Consider the following 18744-nt stretch of genomic DNA (forward strand, 5'->3'; position numbering starts at 1 on the left):
TGGTGGAATTGTTATTATCATCACTTTGAGAAGTTGGAGGGATGTCTGACACAGCCCACGTGAAATCCCAGCTCTCAGATGACTTTACCATATCCACATACAGTGTGGGGGTTGTTACTACAGGTTTTACTGCCTGCTTATCTACATCCTTCCTCCACCTCCTTGTGTGCATGAGCCCAGAGGTGTGAGGGACCTGTGGATGTGCACAAACACCTGTGGATGTGAACACACAAATGCACATCCCTCCATGAGTATGTGTGATACCTGTGTGCACGCTTGTGTCCCAGCCCATGAGTATATTTTGGCTATTTTTGCACATTTTAAAATTTGCATATTTGTGTGCATATATATATATATATATACATGTATGTGCATTCAGGTGCATTTTACCCACAGGTGTAGAGCTGCATATGTGTGTGCAGATGTGTGCCACGTGCATTAACACAGACTTCATGTGTTGGTTTTAGTAGTTTCCCATCCTTCCAAACAGCTTCCCAAAATATCACTCCGTCTCCCCACTCCTGCCTCCCAATCCTGCCATTGCCCCAGACTGTGAATTTTCTTCAGGACTTGAGGCCTTTGCCCAATGCTTGTCAGCGAGCAGAAAACAGTAAGTGCAATTTAATGTATTATTTATGAGTGGTGGGAAAGTCTAAGGGGGTTTTAATCTCTGCTTCTCCACTTCCTTCCCAGATGAAAACCATTTCACCTCCCTTCCCAGATATTCAGCTCCAGTGTGCTCCCCCACCCCACTCCCATCTGCACCTTATTTGTACAAATGTTCCCGTGTCTTTAGAAATCATCTTCAAAAAAAAAAAAAAAAAAAAAAAAAAGAAGAGAAAAAGAAAAGAAAACCCCTTGGCAAACCCATATTGTACTTAAACATTTGTGAAGATTTTGTTTCTCTCAATATGGAAGCGAGAGGGGGCTCTGGGAGGGGCTTTCGTGGAGAAATGTCTCATTCAGTCTGCTGAGCCCCCTCCTTGAAGTTTCTTTTCAAGGCTGTTGGAAAGTTGGGCAAACTGAAAAGCAAAACAATAATTAGAGATAATTGCTTGTGTCCAAACACAGGCATCAAAGCCTCGGGGGTCTCATTTGTGATGGGCCTTAGTGTGTGATCCAAAAAAAAAAAAAAAAATCCAAAAAAAAAAAGGTGACCCTTATTTTATTTATTGAGTGGGGGAACAGAGAGAAAGTGCCAGATGGAAGGACCTCAGAGCAATCTCCAACGGCTCAGCCCTGCCTGCTTGGGCGAACAGGCACTGAGGCCAGGATAAAAGGGATAGAAAGCAGGGTCAGGAAAGGTTGCATAATTACTAGGGTGGAGGTAAAAGGGGTGAGGGGAGAGACAAGGGTCTCTCCGGCCCCACTGTGGGGATCTGTGCAGTCCCCCAGCGCTGTGTAGCTGGTGACATCCCTTGTACTCAGGATAGGTCCCAGGGAGGTGGCAGGATGCCACATCAGGGGTGGCACAGGAGTCTTGGTTTTCAGCGGGGGGCTGTCACCCCCTTTCCCTCCTCGCAAGCTGGATCCCTAGTGTGGATCCAAATGGATGCAGACCCAAGAGACTGCCCCAAATTCCTGGTGGGAATTTATCCTGGTGGGATGCATTGCCAGCAAGAACACGGCAGCCCCTGGGTTACACACAGCACAGGCAGACCTGAATCCCTGGTGTTTTTATGAAAAACAATCAGTCAGTGAGGGAGACTGGGAATAGAAATGAGGGGTAAAAGTCATAAAAAGGAGGGGTGGTATTAAAAAAAACCAACACCAAAACAGTGAAATGGTCTCAATCCCCTCAGCCTTACTGGGAAGATGCGTTGCTCTGGCTGCAAATAGTGAGAAGGGATTCAGGTAAGGATGGAGGGTGTCAGATTTAGCGGTGCTGGACCCCTTTCGAGGGGACCACAGGAGTCTGAAGGAAAGCATTAAGTGAGAGAAACATCAAGAGGACATCCCTGTAGGAGAGGGATAACAAGGGACTCTGGGGAACCCTTGTTCCATTCTCTGGTTTTCAGAGGCTGTGATAAGACGTGGCCAGGGTTTGTCCTCACCCCGCCTGTCCCTCGGTAATGGGCTTGTAATGACCTAAACGATTTGCTGATTAGGGACAATAAATCTGCCTTTCGGTGCGGGATGTCGCTGCCCGCGGGGCGGGGGCAGGCAGCGCGGACAGCCGGAGCCGGGGACACTCGCCAGTCCCCGAGCAGGAAGGTGACAGCGTGTGTTTATTTAGCCTGTTGGGAGCTTCGCTGCAGAGCTGAAGTTATTTATTCCCCCACCTTTCCAGAGGGGCAATTCCGGGGCTCAGACAGAGGGGAAGGAGCGACTGCGGGGGTGGGTCCCGGTTCCTTTGAAAGGGGGGGTGTGGGGGAAAGCGGGCGGCGGCTTTGCTCAGCTCGCTCCTTCGGGGACAGGTGAAGAAGAAAAAGGTGTGTGTGTGTGTGGAATAGCAAAAAAAGCCACGAAACAAAGCTCATTCTCGGCCCCGGTCCGTCCCGCGGCGCCGCGCGGTCCCGCGGCACCCCCTGCGCCCCGCCGAGGGAAGTGCACCGGCCCCGCAAAAAAAGGAAATAATTATTAAAAATAAGAAAAAAACAAAAAGAAACCCCCAACAAAAAAAATCCACCAGCAGGGAAAACAAACATCTCGCTGCATTAGCTCAAAAGAATCCCGGATCCTGCGGGACTTGCTCAAGGGCATCACCCTGTTAGCTCAGCGCCCGGAGGCAGCTGCAGGTTTTGGAAGCAAGGGAGAAAGGAAGGAGGGAGGAGGACTGTTTGCCGTGTCCCCCCGCCCCAATGCAGGTGCACAGGGGCGGTGGCTCCGCGGTGGCACCGTGAGATGCCCCAGACGGGGTGGTCCCGGCGGAGCGGGTGGCCGTGCCCTCCCGGCGGAGCGCTCAGGCGCCGGCATCGCCAGGCACTTCCAATTAGCAAAGAAAGATGTTGATCATTAGCGAGCAACAAACCTCCAAGCCGGGCGGGCTGTCCCCGGAACGGGGCTGCGGGGCCGAGGGCTGCGTCCTGCCGCTTCCCGAGCCGCTTCCCGGCCGCCGGGCGCTCCGGCCCCGTCACCTGGCGCACAGCTGCGGCTTCCTGCACTGCTTTCCTGCTTTACAGTTCTTTTTCCTTTCCCTGCCTAGGGCTGCTGTAGTCGGGGGAAAATCCGCCTCATCCCGGAGCTCCCCTCAACATCCCGACCCTTCACATCGCTAATTGTCGTTCTCGTAATTTCCTTTTCCCCCCTGCTCATTCTTTTTTAGCATCTTTCAGTCTTCCTCCATCTTTCGATTCAGCAGCACCCCTGAGTGCTGCTCGTAGCTTCTCCATCCTCCCTGCAGCGACCCCTCCTCTCCCGCTCCCGTGGGAGCGCAGAGCCGCTCAGGAGCGCTCTTCGCGGGCTGCGTCCCGAGGGGCTTTTCACACCATCACATGGGCCGATGCAAAATCATCCACGAAAAATGTAGCAAAACGCTTGTCCCGAAATAAACCCAACCAAAGCAAAGCAGGATTCCTCCCCTTTTCCCCACTGATTTTTGCTAAAAACAACGAGTGGCTTTGAATAGGGCTGGTTCCGCCGGGAGAGGCTTTTTGGATCCGTTTCTCTGCGATTTTTAATTTATTTTCTTTATTTTGTTTTGTTGCATCTTTATTTAAATTTCCCTGCAGAAATTTCTGTGTAGATGGCGGGTATTCATTCTGAGAACGAGCGGGTAAAAACAGAGCGTTTTCAGTCCCGCAGCCATCATCATCACCTGCCCGGGCAGGGGGGGAGACTCTGGGGGTCCCGGCTGGCCCTGCTTTCGAATTGACATTTCTCCTGGTCAGCCCAGCCAGGCTCCGAAACAAAACTAGCGTGTTTGCATCCCCCGGAGTGGATTTTTTTCTGATATAGGTCTGCCCGGTGATTCTGCCTCCTGCTTCGTCCTGTTCGACAATTCACAAGTTCAGCGCACACACGCACTTATACCTGTGTATATATACAGACGGCACATATGACAGTTTCGTAATTAATGTCATGATACCTCTGTGAAACATGCCATGAAATACACTTCATACTCACGAGCTACATTATAAACACATTATTTGTAATTCGGATTTGTATATACAGTTCTACGTACTCCAGAACGTATTTTGAAGTAAATTTATGTACATCTTTAATGTAAACAAATATTGTCAACTAAATTTGGCGTATATATTGAGGGGAATTACGTTCTTAAATGAGAGTTGGAATTACAAACGTGGCATTCGCGCATGACAGACTATTACAGGTATCTTGGAGTGACGGATAGGTGAATATATAAATACATGGCATTTGCGAGAAACTTTATCAAATAGTCGTCTGTTTGTACGTGCATAGAGAGAAACGGCCTCTAAACGCATACATATCTCTATTTTTTTACTTCTAAACAACCTTTGAGCTGTACCCAACTACCGAAACGACCATTCAGATAGAGACACGCACGTCCTTAAGCGAACCGTGCGCGGGCGGGTGCGCACACACGGACACCCACCGTGGGCAGCCCAGGGAGGTGCGAAGGGGCTGGGGAGGACAGGACGGGACCCCGACACCCTCTCGCCGTGATTTCCGACCTGCCCGCACCGAAACGCGCCTCCTCCTCCTCCTCCTCCTGCCCCTCCGCCCGCCGGCTTGGGCAGGGTGGGCTCCCCGCTGCCCCGGGCTCCGGGCGCTCTCTCATCCCCGGCGTTTCCCCGTCCCTGGGGCACAGTCCAACCCTGTCCCTGCGAAGGAGAGAAGGGAAACTTGGCCAGGAAAGCCAAGGTTCCAGGTTAAATACGGCCGCCTTCAGCTGTTTTAGGGACGGGGGTTGTCTCCAAACCCAGAGGCACCAGCTCCGTTTGTGCTGCCACCCAAAGTGTGAGAGCATGCGGGAGGGAGGGGACGAGGGGATGGCTGCACCCCATCCCCGGCTGCTCCCTGTGTTTGGGTACTCCCCAACCCACTTTGTGTCCCTCCTACGGACTCAGAGCCTTTGGAGCTGGGGAGAGGAGAAAGTCACTTGTCGGTTTTGTTTTAACGCCTTGATGGGAGAAACACAGAAAATTTGGAGTGTGACCTGTGTGTAGCCAAGAGACTTAACCAGAAACCCTCCTTGTAGCCCCACTTTCTCTTTCTGCAGCCAGGGTAAATAATTCTGACTCCACCCGGCAGCATCGTGCCCCCCACAGGATGCAGTGCCTGCTGTACCTGCCCCACTGCTGAGTTTTTGCTGTGAGCAGGTATTGTCTGCTTGTGCTTGTCACCAGTGTGGATTGGCACCTGGTCCTGGCTCATGCACAAATTTACACAATGTGTAATGTAATGTAAAATGCATCCTAGTCAATAGGCTATATATATATATATATATATATATATATATATATATATATATATATATATATATATATATAAACATATCATAATATAATATAATATAATATTCTATAATATAATATAATATATAATATATCATTATATATCATTATATATAATGTATATCTTAAATATATATATATTATATAATTATATATAATATATAATTATACCTATTATAATAAGTATTATATATAATATATTATATATTTTTAATATATATATATATTATATATATAAAAGAAACACTACTCAGCATAAAACACACACAATATTCTGTGTAATACTGAATTTGCAACAACAGGAGACATATACTAATGCAGAAGATTTTTTTCAAACTGCTGTGTCTTGTACGTGTCTTGTATGCAAAGCTCATATTACAAGCCATTAGTTAGGTTGTTTGGTGATCCTAAGATCATTCATAGTCAATTAACCCATGGGACTAAATTATCCCACACTACTCCTGCCTCAGGTCGATATCTACATAATCTTTCAGCTCTAATACATCAGCTGCTTCTGGGTCTGAGTCACAAAAAAAGGCTGTATCTTATCCCTAATTTTACATAAGTGTGTGTGTGTAGTCACAATACATAATGAGTGTTTCTTTACAAAGCTGTGTTGTGTGTGTAGGATTGCATATGTATGGACACTATTTCTTTGTAAAACTGTAAAATTTCAAGATGTCTTTGTTAGGAGTGTGCATGATTTTGTTATATACCCAAAGCTGCTCAAGCTAAAAGCCAGGAAGGAAAGGAAAATCATTATGGTGCTGAGTCTGAGGAAGGCTGGTTTGCTGGGTGCCCTTCTGGGCTGTGATGCCCATGAAGCAAAAAATATAAACTGGACGGTTAATTTTCCAGCTGCTTTAGTGACCCAGCCCACATGGAGGAGCCAGCTGTGGGAGCAGAGCCAGCGAGGGGAAGAGCTGGGATCTGGGATGCACATCACAGCTGTCCTTAGGAGCTGGGTTTTCTCTGTTGTAGCTGTTCAGGGCTGTGGGGGAAAAAAATCTTGTAACTATCAACACTAAAATGCTGCTTGGAAGAACGATTTTCTTCTCTGCTACTCTTTCTTATGTGATTTTTGAGGAAATCACTAAAACTTAGGGTTTGTAACAGAAACAATACCAAGTGCACATGAGCCTGCATGTGTGTGTTTAGAACTCATGAACACCCACGTGAATCCCACAGCTGCCACAGGAAACATGTGCATGCCCACAGAAAATCAGTTTGCATTTTGGGGAGGATATCTGTGTCAAACACAGGTAAATAGAGTAGGGTTAGACACAGACAGATCAACTGCTCACAGATTAAAAAAAAAATAAATTGGGAAGAGAGTAAGGGAGACTTTTCTTGAATGCTAATCTATGCAAATGAACAAAATAAAACTATTAATTTTCATGGAGTAGAAAGCTGTAAAAGCACATGCAGAGTGGAGTTTATTTTCTGTGATAGCTACATGGTGTAATAATAATTTGATATCAAACTCCAATCATTTGGTCACTAAAGAAGTATATTACTGGATCATTGCTGACTCAGGGGTTCCATTTTAATCTATGATATTGAAAATTATAGTTGTTTTCTGCTCATGGTAATATTGCCTAATTTTTAAAAATGCATTAATTATGTTATAAACTTTTTTTCCTGCCTTCTCCTCTAAATTCAAAACCAGATTTTTTTTGTGGATAATTTGACTGAAAATGATTCATACTCCTCAGGCCAGGCCTATTAAAATTTATTTGAATTGTTGTTTTTGAAAGGAAAGAAAATTGTTTCTTTAAAGTACCATCAAGTGTGTTTCTCTTCTCCCTCCCTAGTGAAAAAAGACACTTTTTTTCCCTCCATGTGATCTGTGTGCAAAATAAACAGAAGCAAACTGATGAGGGGAGAGGGAAGAGTTGTTCCAATCTTTGACTTTTCTGTCTTTCAGTGGGGTTTTTGGGGCGGGGTTTGTGCAGCACCTTCACAAACATTTTGTGTTCTGTTCTACCAGGTAACTGAGCCAAGGGTCTCAGTTCAGCCACAGGGAGTAAAGCATTCCATGCTTATCTCTCTGATGCGCCACTTGTTGGATTGACACCTTCCAGCCAATAAAGGGCTTAAAGGAAGGTGTCAGTCCAACACCGGGGATCAGGAATCCTGATTTGTCCTACAAGCTGTTGTCATCTATCTGCATGGAGATCTCTGTGCCAAGTGCAAGTGTCAATCTCAGCTCTGTAGATTTCTATCTGTTTCTTTTTCTAGCACCATGCAGTGAAGAAACCGATGCTTTGACCTTGAGGGAAGTCTGCTTATCTATTCTGTGTTAATTACCTCTCACCAGTGCTCCCACCCCCTTTTTAAGGGTTAAACACCCAGGGCCACAGAGCAGCCAGAATTTCAGAATATTTACTTGCACTCAGCCTGGGGTGCAAGGGCTCAGCTCTGCCTGCAGAGGCTCAGGTTTTGCTTCATGAGGATGGGGAACCTCTATGGAGGCAGGATGATGTAGTGGCCATATTACAATGACATCATTAATATTCCAGCATGATATAGCCTCATCTGAGCTTGTATTTTTGCTTTAACCATTTAACCATCAGATATTACACTGCAGGTTAGTGAGCTTGAAAAGCAGCAACCTGACACTGTTCACTTGCCCTTGGTCTTGACTGCCTGATCATCAGGTCAGATTGGGCTGGAGTCTGGTTTGGACACCAGAAATATTGTTTCCATGTCATTGTCTCTACCCAACACCATTAATCACTGCTAGGGGCCAGTGCATATCACAAAAATGTCCTCAGGGACAGGGCCATTCTCTAGGATGGTGGCGCTTCCCCTGGTTGGAATTTGGGCCTTCCTCCAGCCCTAGCAGCATTGCTTCGGAGCTTTATCTGACATGGGAGTGCCACTGGCTGATCCCTTAGGCAGTTACTAATCCCAGGAAAATGTCCTGCGCCTCTGTGCTGACTGTTTAATCCAAATCTCTGCTGGTTTATTTCCTAAATCCCATCTGAGCAGTGTGGCTGGATAAAACAGCAATTACTCACCCAGCTGGGAGCTGTGCAGAGCCCTGGGGAAGCCAAGAATGTGTTAGGGAGATCTGGACTTCTGGGCTTTGCTGCTCTCTCTCAGGGAAATGACTTTTATTTCTGCATCTTGGAGCATGGATTTCCTCAACCTTTTCTTCCTTTGTGGGCATTGCCACTGGTGAAAACACAGTTGGCAAATGTGCCCTCCTGGCCCTGGCAGCCCCTGGTTCTTCTTTGGACTAATTTCCCCTTGTAACCTACTGCAAAGGAGGTGTGTGCACCCCAAATTGGGATGTCCCTGGTTAAAACCTTCCCAGGCTTCCAGCAGAGGCACAGCAAACCATCCCACTGATTTTGATGACAGCATGGGACCAGTTTCCAAGAAATTTAGGGATCCTGCATTGCCTTGTGGCTTCTGGGAGGGATTTGAACCAATGACTGAAATTAGAAAGCTGCCTGGAGTGAGTTGGTTTCACTCCCACCCCATCCCAATTTTAGATTTTCATCTCGAATCTCCTTTTCATTGTGATTATATATAATACATAATCATCATCTGTTTGACAAGCTAGGGTTCTGACTCCAAGCTCTGCTGCCAAAGAGCCATGGAAGGAAATAACCAAAAAACCATGTGTACTTTGGGCACAGTGCAGTGTGCAAACACAGCACAAACACCCCAAATCTCTTCTCCTGTCTCTGATTTTGATCGACTTGAAGAATCGTTAAGAATGATGATGAGAAGCTGATGACATCTCAGCCTGAGGAATGCACCACTGCTAGAGAACAGATGGTGCAAAGACTTTTTTAAAAAACTTTTTTAAAAAATCAGCTTGGCACCTTGGCTAAATGCTGAAACTTGGAGCAACCACAACACTTGGCAGTTGGGATCCTTTGAAAACCATTGATTTTGCTGCTGAAGGATGCAAATTTAGCAAGCTACAGATTTCTTTCTCAGTGATCAATAATATTTCTTCTTTCATGTTGGAGAGGGCTCATCTTTTTTCCTCTGTTACAACTGGAAGAATTTAATTTCACAGCTCTAAAAATGTTCTGATTTTAGGGCTAACCAACTGGGCTTTGAAGTAAATAAATAATTGTGAAGAGAAAGGAGGATGATTAGTGTCCTTCAGCTCTGTGTTGTATCAAGTTCATTGCTTTCTGCTCTAATTTTTTACTTAGCAGTCCCATAAGCATTTTCAAGTGGAAGATAAATCAATCTGTAGTAAATTTAGTCCTATTGATAGCACAGTGGCTTTTCTCAACCTTAATTCACTGGCTTCTTATAAATAGTCACAGCCTCTTGGAGAACATTAAGTTCAACAGCTAATGTTGTTACTGCAAAACTGAACCCACCAAGATATCCTAGGAGAAAGAATTTTGTGAAGAAAAGCATCTGACCTTGGTGTGAAGACTTTTAATGGCAGAGTCCACTTTATCCTTTGATCAATGATTCCATGTTAAAAAATCTGTGCTTTATCACGCATTCAAATTTGTCTGGCATTTATTTTCAAGCAATGAATCTTGTGTGGCATTTCTCAGCTGGAATAAAGAACCATTCCATACTGGGTATTTCCTTTTTCCATCTGTACTTGGACATCCTAGTGAAGCCACCTCTTAATATTCTTTGTGATAGAAAAATCAGATTGAGCTGCGTAAGTCTCTCACTAGAAGGCACGGTTGGCTGTTGGGTTTTTTTACAGCCCTCAAATCATATGGATTTCCATATGGCTTGACATCAGCAGAGATTTATGCTAGCTTGGAATTTGGCTGTATATTTCAATTACTGTGAACATTTTGTGGCCTGGGGTGGAACGCGCCTCAGAGCATGACAAATTATTTGTAACATGCATATCTGTTGAACTCAGCCTAGCAATCAAATGGAGTAAAATTCAGTTGCATGCGGATGATCAGCAGAAAGCCCATGTCCCATTAAACTGTTTTCATGGGTTTATGTTCATCTTAAGTGCAATTGAGGCCATGGGAGCAAAGATAAACATCAGCCATTGAGACAGATGCTTAACTTATGCACCTCATTTTTCATGGCCTCGGTGGAGCTGGGCTGATTTACACCAGCTGAAGACCTTGGCCCACAGTAAGCAGCACAAACTGATAAAGGAGTCCAATCCTCAGCTGGCTGCTTATATGAGAGCTTGAATGCAACCTCAGTGCTTGGTAACATCTCATTAGAGCCTGAGTCAATATGGCAAGGGGACAGAGATGTAACAGAGCAAAGCTGCAGTGGCTTCACAGAATCCTAATTGATGTAAGGCTTCTGAGGGGGAATCTGCTCCATCATTTTGGTTATTGGCTCCAGGAAGGAGTTTTCCCTTTAAAACAGATACAAAAACAGAGGTGAGTGAAATCCAAATGTTTGGCAAATGGAAGTTATTTGGATCCCACCCAAATGCTTTCCCTAAGCTGTAGAAACCACACGGCAAGGTCCTAAGCAGCCATGGGAATCAGTGGCATGTGTTAGTGCCCTTTGCAGTCCTGGTTTCCCACATATGTGCATTTTCACACGTGTGTCTTGTATAAACAGATGCACACACAAACCATGGACACTAATGTTCATCTCCATCTTATAAATATGTACGTCTAGATACAGGAATGTGCACATTTCTATTTCCTGCAGAGGGCTTTGGATAGGGATGGTGGCATGGATGGGGATGCCTGTGTGCTTGTGCTAAGCTGCTGCCTGGCTGTGTACAGCAGGGTGATCAAGAGAAATGTGGATAGAAAGAAGCATATGTGTTTATGTATGCATGTGTGGGGAAGGGCCTCTGGGAAATAAATGATATGAAACGTCTGTACATTCCAGGGAAATGTTCAGATCCCTGAGGTTCAGGGATATGCTCTAGTCATAAAAATAAACACATTGGTAAAGCATGCCATTGATATGTGGATAAACTCACTAAGGACAGGTAAAGTTTCAGCTTTCACCTCCTCCTGGTGGTGAGCTTGCTGCTTCCCTCGCTGCCTCTTCTGACAGTTCAAAGTAAAATGACATTTTAAATAAGAGGTTAAAGAGCAGAGGAAAACAGGGGTTTTCTGCTTGAACCAGGGGAAATTTGATAAACCAGTCTTCCAGAGATGCCAGCAATTTCAAAAGGCTCCATTTCCTTTTGATAAGGTTTTGAGAGAGTAATTCAGAGTAGGATCTGTTAGCCAGAGCTCTTAGCTGCTAAAATGTCAGATCAGAGGCTGAGCTATTTCCCCAAGACTAATGGTTAGTTATTGCAATCTATAGCCTATTGTGCTGAGCCCTTTACAAAATCTTTGTACCACTTTTATGCTGCCTTTAAAATCACACTCAGATTTGCAATGGGCAGAGGACCTTAATTAGGCAAAACCTGAAGAAAGGCTCATGTGCTTTAAAGCTTAACCTACTTTTGCCAACCCAGTGTGTTCTAATAAAAGATGCTATCTCCTCTTGCACTCAGTGCCTTGTACCTCCCTCCAGACCACGACAGCTGCACCAAGAGTCCCCCCAAAAGAGCAGAAAGCACAGAAGCACCCAGAACTGTAAAGGGTGGAAGTTCTAACCTACCACCATTAGCTGTGCTGGAAGGTCAACCCACTGTTTTGTCAAGTTTCCATCGTGGCTAATCAGTGGTAGAGAAATGCTACACTTCTGTTCAGATGTGAGTGAGGTGTTCCATCAGTGGTCATAATCACATTCATGGGAATGAATGTAGATTGCTAAATATGTAAAAAGGGAATTAAACCCATCTTTCTGGTCTGTATGACCCACGACCATTCCATACTTGTACTAGCTCACATTAGTGGTTATCAGCTCAAATTCTGCCTTAAACAGATTTGGCAGCATGGGACTGGCTCAGATTTTAATTCAGGTCTAACAGTGATGTAGGCACAACTGGTTCAAGCCATTTTCATCCATATATTGACACCTGCAGCTCCAACCCCATGCTGGCAATGTGAACAGAACTTGTGTTTCCAAATCAGCCATGGGCAAATCCTGATCTGTGTTGAACTTCACCCTAGCTGAAAAACTACCTTCCCAAATTACTGAGAAACTCATCAGCTCCTGGGAAATGATTAGCCCTATCTAAGTCACAAAGGCAGTTTCTACATATGAATGAAACACATCTGGTTTCTGAGATACATGCCAGTTCTCAGCACCTGCCTGGTTCCTGTGTGACCCACAAGGAAACACCTCTCTGTTTTGCTCATGTGCTGAAGGAGGGAGTGCAGGACCTCTAGAAGAGGCAGCAGTGGGGAGAGATTGTTGAAACATTCCATGGAATGGTAGATCCAGCCTTGGCCATACCTGAGGACCTTCCTTGGGAGTCAGCACTGTGGCCTATCACATTGTTCTGGTGGAGAGCCTGGGCTGAGTGGCAGAGTCTGGGCAATTTGCTGTCAGATAAAGAGCTTGGTTTGGAGGAAGGAAAATGCATGTCCCATGGGCTGCCGTCTCCCAGGTTTCCTGCATTACACAAGTCAATGGCTTCACATCTCTCTGACCCAATTTCTCCTGGTGCACACACAACTTTAATAAGCCACTGGGTGCTCCAGAGATGTCTGAAAAATTTGAATGCATGGAAAAGCTGAAAAACCAGAACATCCAAGATACTGTCATGAAAGAATCAATCAAACACAGAGGAACAAAATTAGATTGGGTACAAACCACCCAATCTAACTTTGGCCAGTGTGACTTGCCAAAAATATTAATAGGACTGTGCTGATGCACATCAGCTGTAAACCTGGCCCACTACTCACTTGTGGGAACTGTGAGTAAGAGATATGAAGGCTGTATAAATCTGGATCCTACAGATATGCAAGTGTGCAAATGCAGGTCGAAAGACAGAAGATAGAAACAGCTATCAGCCTAGAGAAAAAATGCAGTTATCTTTCTGTAACAAACTGGAGTGTGACACACTTAAGATTCTTGTTATGGGTGTGCTGTACAGCAAACCCCCTGATTTTCATTCAGGCTTTCACAATCACTGCTATCTTAACTCCAAAGCCTTGTTAAATCGACCCTGTCTGAACTGTGGTACAATGTTACAGCGCAGATCCTCCCGTTCCCCAGTGGGAAACTAACTTGGACTCAGGAGCCATCATTTAACCTTGGAGTCTCTGAATCAACAAGGCAGTTTCTGCAGAGACACCTGGCAGCACATGCATTTTATGCTTTAACATGGCTGGTAAATCCTGGGTGGTTAAGTAAACTTAACCTTCATTTATGAAACTTGCGAGCCAAAGGGTAAAATGTGCCTTGTGCAAGTAATTACGTAAAGGTCTTAGAGAGTGGAGTTATCACTTAAAGACGCCGGGCATTGCTAATGAGTTGACTGAGAATTGATCTCTCTGTAATTTAGTTATTTATATGCAGTTCCTGTTTTCCATGCTCAGCTATAGGTCAAGCCCACTTTGAACTGCTCAGAGACCCCCAAGTTTGTCAAGCAAAGTCCCAAAGCCGTGGCACAATGATATTTTAGAAAAGTAAATATTGTCCTGAGGGGCTTTAAAAAGGAGGCAAAGCTATTTGCTTTCTAGCTGGTTCTTTACACTGGACAACTGCTTCCTGTTACTAAGGGGTCTCTCAGCAACGTGACTTTGCTTCTGTTAAATAGAAAAAAGCTTCAGAAAAAATGTCAGTACCACCTTCCAGGTATTTTCATATCCTGGGCAGCTGGGCAGGAACAGCCTTGGCTTTCTGAACAGAAATACATTTGCATTATTCTGCAAAAACTGTAGCATGGGGACAACAAATCTGGGGCTGGAGGAAGCAATGAAAAACCCAGGCTGCTAAATATTACCCTCAGGACTGAATTTATTCCAAAGGGCTGTGAGCAATGTTCAAAAATCTGCTTGCTGCTTTATACATTCATGTGTGGGCAAATATCAACACATCACTACATGTGTGTGTTATCCCATGTTTGTAAACTCAGGTGTGAAGTTGCTGGTGCTGCTGCCTGGAGGTTGATGCAGATGGGCTTTCATTTTCATGAAATCTCACAGGGAGGAATAGGGGATGCTGCATCATATAAAGGGATATTTTGGATGCTGGAGCTGGCATCTGTGTGCCATGACCACCACATGCGCACTGGGGCAGCTTGGAGAGCGCACAAACTCTCTGGTCCTTTCTGCAGCTTCAGCCACAGACTCATACTGGGCTGGACAGACACAGGAGGTGCAAATTTGAGCACACACAACATGAAGTTGCCAGCATCACTGAGAAGAAGCTCTTTGCAAATAGCTGAGGCTGTGTAAGGGAATCTGGCTAAAATGGTGCAGAATTTTCATTGTAAATGAAATGATTTGCAAGAGCAGGACATTCCTGGGATCCAGTTGCTGCAAAAATGTGGCTGAAATTACTCTCCTCTAACTCACTGCCATGGCTGCTGCATTGTTTATGACTCACTAGTGTAGTTGAACACTTTCAAAACAGCCTTGCTTGGCTCACAGCTTTGTCTCACTTGAGTATTTTAAGTGTTTGTTTGGGGGTTTTGCTTTGTTTTATTTGTTTGAGAGTGACCGGTTTGCTTACAGTGAAGCAACCTAGATAGAGCATTGTCCTTTCTTGTACTTTCTTGGTTGTGGTTGAGAGACTTGAAGGTACGTGGACCAGCCAGGTCTTTCAGCCTGGCAAATCAGGGTGTTTATTCAGGTCAGACAAACACAGCCTCTGTGGAAGGATTTAAATCTGGCTCTGACACGCTTCTGTCAATGCTGCATCTGCTGAATACCCCTGGGACAGCAGAGGAATGGTGCTGTGGAGGTGACACACAGCTTTGGGAGCTGTGGCTTTGCCTGCAGGTTTGTTTTAAACCAAGTGAAAGGGAGATTCTCAAGCATGTGACACCATCTCTTCAAGGAGAGATGTACCTCCTCAACCTTAATAACTCACCTTTCCTTCTCCAGTCGCCTTAGCAGGCTCCAGGTGTCTCCCCTGGGTGGTCCAAGCCCTTTCCTCCATCCCTCCTTGCTTGTAGGAGCCTTGCAGGGAGGAAGGCGTCCTTCGCCATCTAGTGAGCAACACTCACCATCACCGGCTCCTGCCGCTGCCGGAGGGGCTGCTCCAGGGCTCTGATGGAAAATCCTTTCCTCACCCCCAACACTCCGAGCTAGAACCTGTATTGCACTCTCCCACCCACCGGCAGCAGTGTCTGGCTTACAAGTTTTTGCAGGCAGAAAATTACTCTTACCTGGAGTTCAAGCGTTTCAGCTCCTGGGAGGAGCCCTGCTGCTGGAGATGGAGTTTCTTCTCCTGCTCTTCTGGGATTGCAGTCAGAGCAGGGGGAGCACCAGGGGAATGGGGAGACAGGTCCCTGCAATGTGGGCATTTAGCTACAGATGGAGTGCAAAGTCCACAGCTGGTCTGTGGCTGTATTAGAAACAGAAACTTTCTGTGAGATGTAATACATGCACTTAAAAGGGTTTTTTTCCTTATATCTGTCATTTTTCTTCTTCCTTTTTGTTTTATTTATTTTTTTTCTTCTGGGATGCCCATAATTGTACACGGTCCAAACTCCCTTTATCTCAATTTAAGAAATGTCTGATAAATGACTGCTGCTTTAGGGGGTTTCTAAAGGTTACCTGACATCTACTGAGGGGCACTAACAAGCAGGAAGCAGGGCAGGAGCTATTGGTAGATCCATTCCTGCCTTCCTGTCTCATTTTCTACTGCCTGTCCCCTATTTTTAGCCTGGTTTCCAAAGGAAATGAGGAGTTGTGTGATTGCTCTGCCCACATTGGTACATCAGTCCCTGGCTAATCACTCAAAGCAGGCAGGTTTCAGCCAGGTGTGTGTGTGGAATGGACTCCTATTAGAACCCTTAGTGTTTTGTGGAAATAAATAACCAAGGAATAGGGAAGAATCCCAGATCATTGCTCTGGCTGAAGGGAAGGATATTAAATGAGCCCAGCACTTGATATAGTCCAAGTGAAGCCACATAAAAATTGGATTCAGATAATGAGGTTTCATGCATTCAATGATAAAGTTACTTGTTACTATCATGGCTAATTAGTATATTAAATATATAAAGCATTTTATATAATGTTATCTTACTACAACAGCATCTTAACAACCCCTGATTAGGAAGGAGATTCAGTGTGTCAAGTGTTGTACAAGCTCATAACCCACAGATGATCCTGGCCCCTCCACTGTGATTTTATTCAGTCATCCCATGGCACAGCCAATGCACATTGTTATGGATGTGCTGTAAAATTCAGGATTTGAACATTCTTTTAGAAGACCTGTTTTAGAAAAATAGGAAAGGATTTTCTCTATTTTGTACTAAATCCGAGGGACAGCATGAATTGGAGGTTTGGCAGGGCTAGAGAAAAGCTCATTTCAGCAGAGGATGATGCTACAGCACTATCCAAAGGCCTGTCACTCAGTGTCACTGAGAGTCCCCAAAATGAGCTGCTGCAAAGCAGACATTGTGAGCTGGGCTTATCCCTCCAGCTGCTGTAAACCAGCTTTTATCACTGTGACTCTTTCCTGCATTTATTCTATTGTTTCAGGGCTCGGGGGAAAGGTCAAGGGCTATCTTGAAGGTTAGGAGATGAGCTCACAGCCAAGGGCCATTCCTGAGCAGTGTCAATATTTGGTCTCACACAGAAGATAAGAGCAGCAGATAAGAGGGCACTGAGACACATCTGCCGGGAAGGTGAGGCCAGGCATCTGATGAGGAGGATGAAGGTGAGGGCAGCAGGGCAGAGGATTTTGCACAGCCCCACGTGGCAGTGGTGGCACTGCATTGCAGCTCTCTGATATTCCTCTCTGCTGTGTGTAGATGGAGGAGCCTTGTCAGCCCTTAGAGGAAGGAATAAGCAGTTTGGCCAAGGTCACAATATAAATCCTTGCTAAAACCCAGAGCCCCTGGGCTTCAAACCCAATGCAATCCTTTTCCTTCCAGGGTTATAAATGTGGACCTCGTGTATCCAGGTGCACAGCACAGAGCTCTTTGGGTGCAGTGTGGCAGCTGCTTGCCCATGTACCCTGAAGAGCAGAGATATGTGACAGTTTGGGACCTAATCAATCCTGTATTCCATGGTCACTGTGGGATGAGGGCAGTAGTTTGAGCAATCTCAGGAATATTTCACTGGGAGCTGAGGGGAAAGCTCAAAGGATGTAGAGGAGGGGGTGTAATCTTGAGTGTTCATATGGGATTAAAATCCTGATAATTTTAACTCACAAGGAGAAAAGTCTCTTGACTTTTCCTTTATCCCCAGGAGACTTACTCTGATGTCTATTAAATAGTTATTAGATAATTATTGTATATATTGCCTGCTTAAATGCCTTCTGTCATCTGATTCACACGATTGGGCTATTCATTCTTCCCCTTTCCACCTGCTTCTTTGTGCTCCAGAGCAGCAGTAAATAGCCTGAGAGCTTCACCAGAGGAATGCCTGCAGCCCACAGCAGAACAAATGGCAAGTGGTTTTAGGGTGCTCAGGGGTTTGCAGTGACCCCTGGGCTTGGGGAGACCAGCTCCTCCTCAAGGCAAAGGTCACCAAACTGAGATTTTGCTGACAGAGGAATCCTGCCCCTGCACCTTGTGCTGGGCTCAGGGGGTGCTGAACTCTGATGGGCAGTGGCTTGGTCTGTGCACAAAGGAGCAGAGGGCTGGAAAGCTCCTTTTACAGTTCAAACGGATGTTTCCCCAGGCTCGTAAAATACACAGTTTAACTGGTAGCTATAGTTCTGAGGCTGCTCCCACACCTGCAACAACCTTGTAAATGCTGCTGGGATATATGGCTTTAAGGCTCCTTGTAAAAAGTAGGATCAACACAAGATTTACACAGTTTTATGGAATTGTTTTATAAGCTATTTTGACAATGAATCCTGCTATCAGCATCACCTCTGGTGTTAATCATGGAGGAAGCATTTAGCAGGAGCCAACAAAGATTAGTTTAAACCCCTTTCCTAGCTAGCTGTGGGTCTGAGCTGGTTATTTTTCAGATTCTGGGACACCACTCATGCAGCATTCATGCCTGTTTCTCTTTTCCTCCTTGTCACTCCTTAAAGGAAGGAATGAGCAGCTTGGACAAGGTCAAAAAACAAATCTTTGTAAAAATCCAGAGGCTCTGGGTGGTGGGCCAGGTCTTCCAACCCTGGAAAGAGAATGTGTCTTGTGTTATTTCACCTCAGATGGAAGGAGATGTCAAGGAATAAAGGAAGTACACCCAGACCTCAGCCTCAGCCTCCTGTCCTCCCCTGTCCAGAGATGGGAGACCTCAGGATGAGATCCAGGGAGCAGGAGGGGATGCTCCATAGCAAGCCAAGACTAAGCAATATTTGGGGTAGGTGGGGATGGTGCAGTACCAGGAGTGTTTCCCTTGAGAAACTCTTCTCCCATTTCACCCAAAAACCCCAATGCTGAGCGTGACCC

The sequence above is a fragment of the Zonotrichia leucophrys genome, chromosome 8, assembly GCF_028769735.1.
Source record: "Zonotrichia leucophrys gambelii isolate GWCS_2022_RI chromosome 8, RI_Zleu_2.0, whole genome shotgun sequence".
NCBI lineage: Eukaryota > Metazoa > Chordata > Aves > Passeriformes > Passerellidae > Zonotrichia > Zonotrichia leucophrys.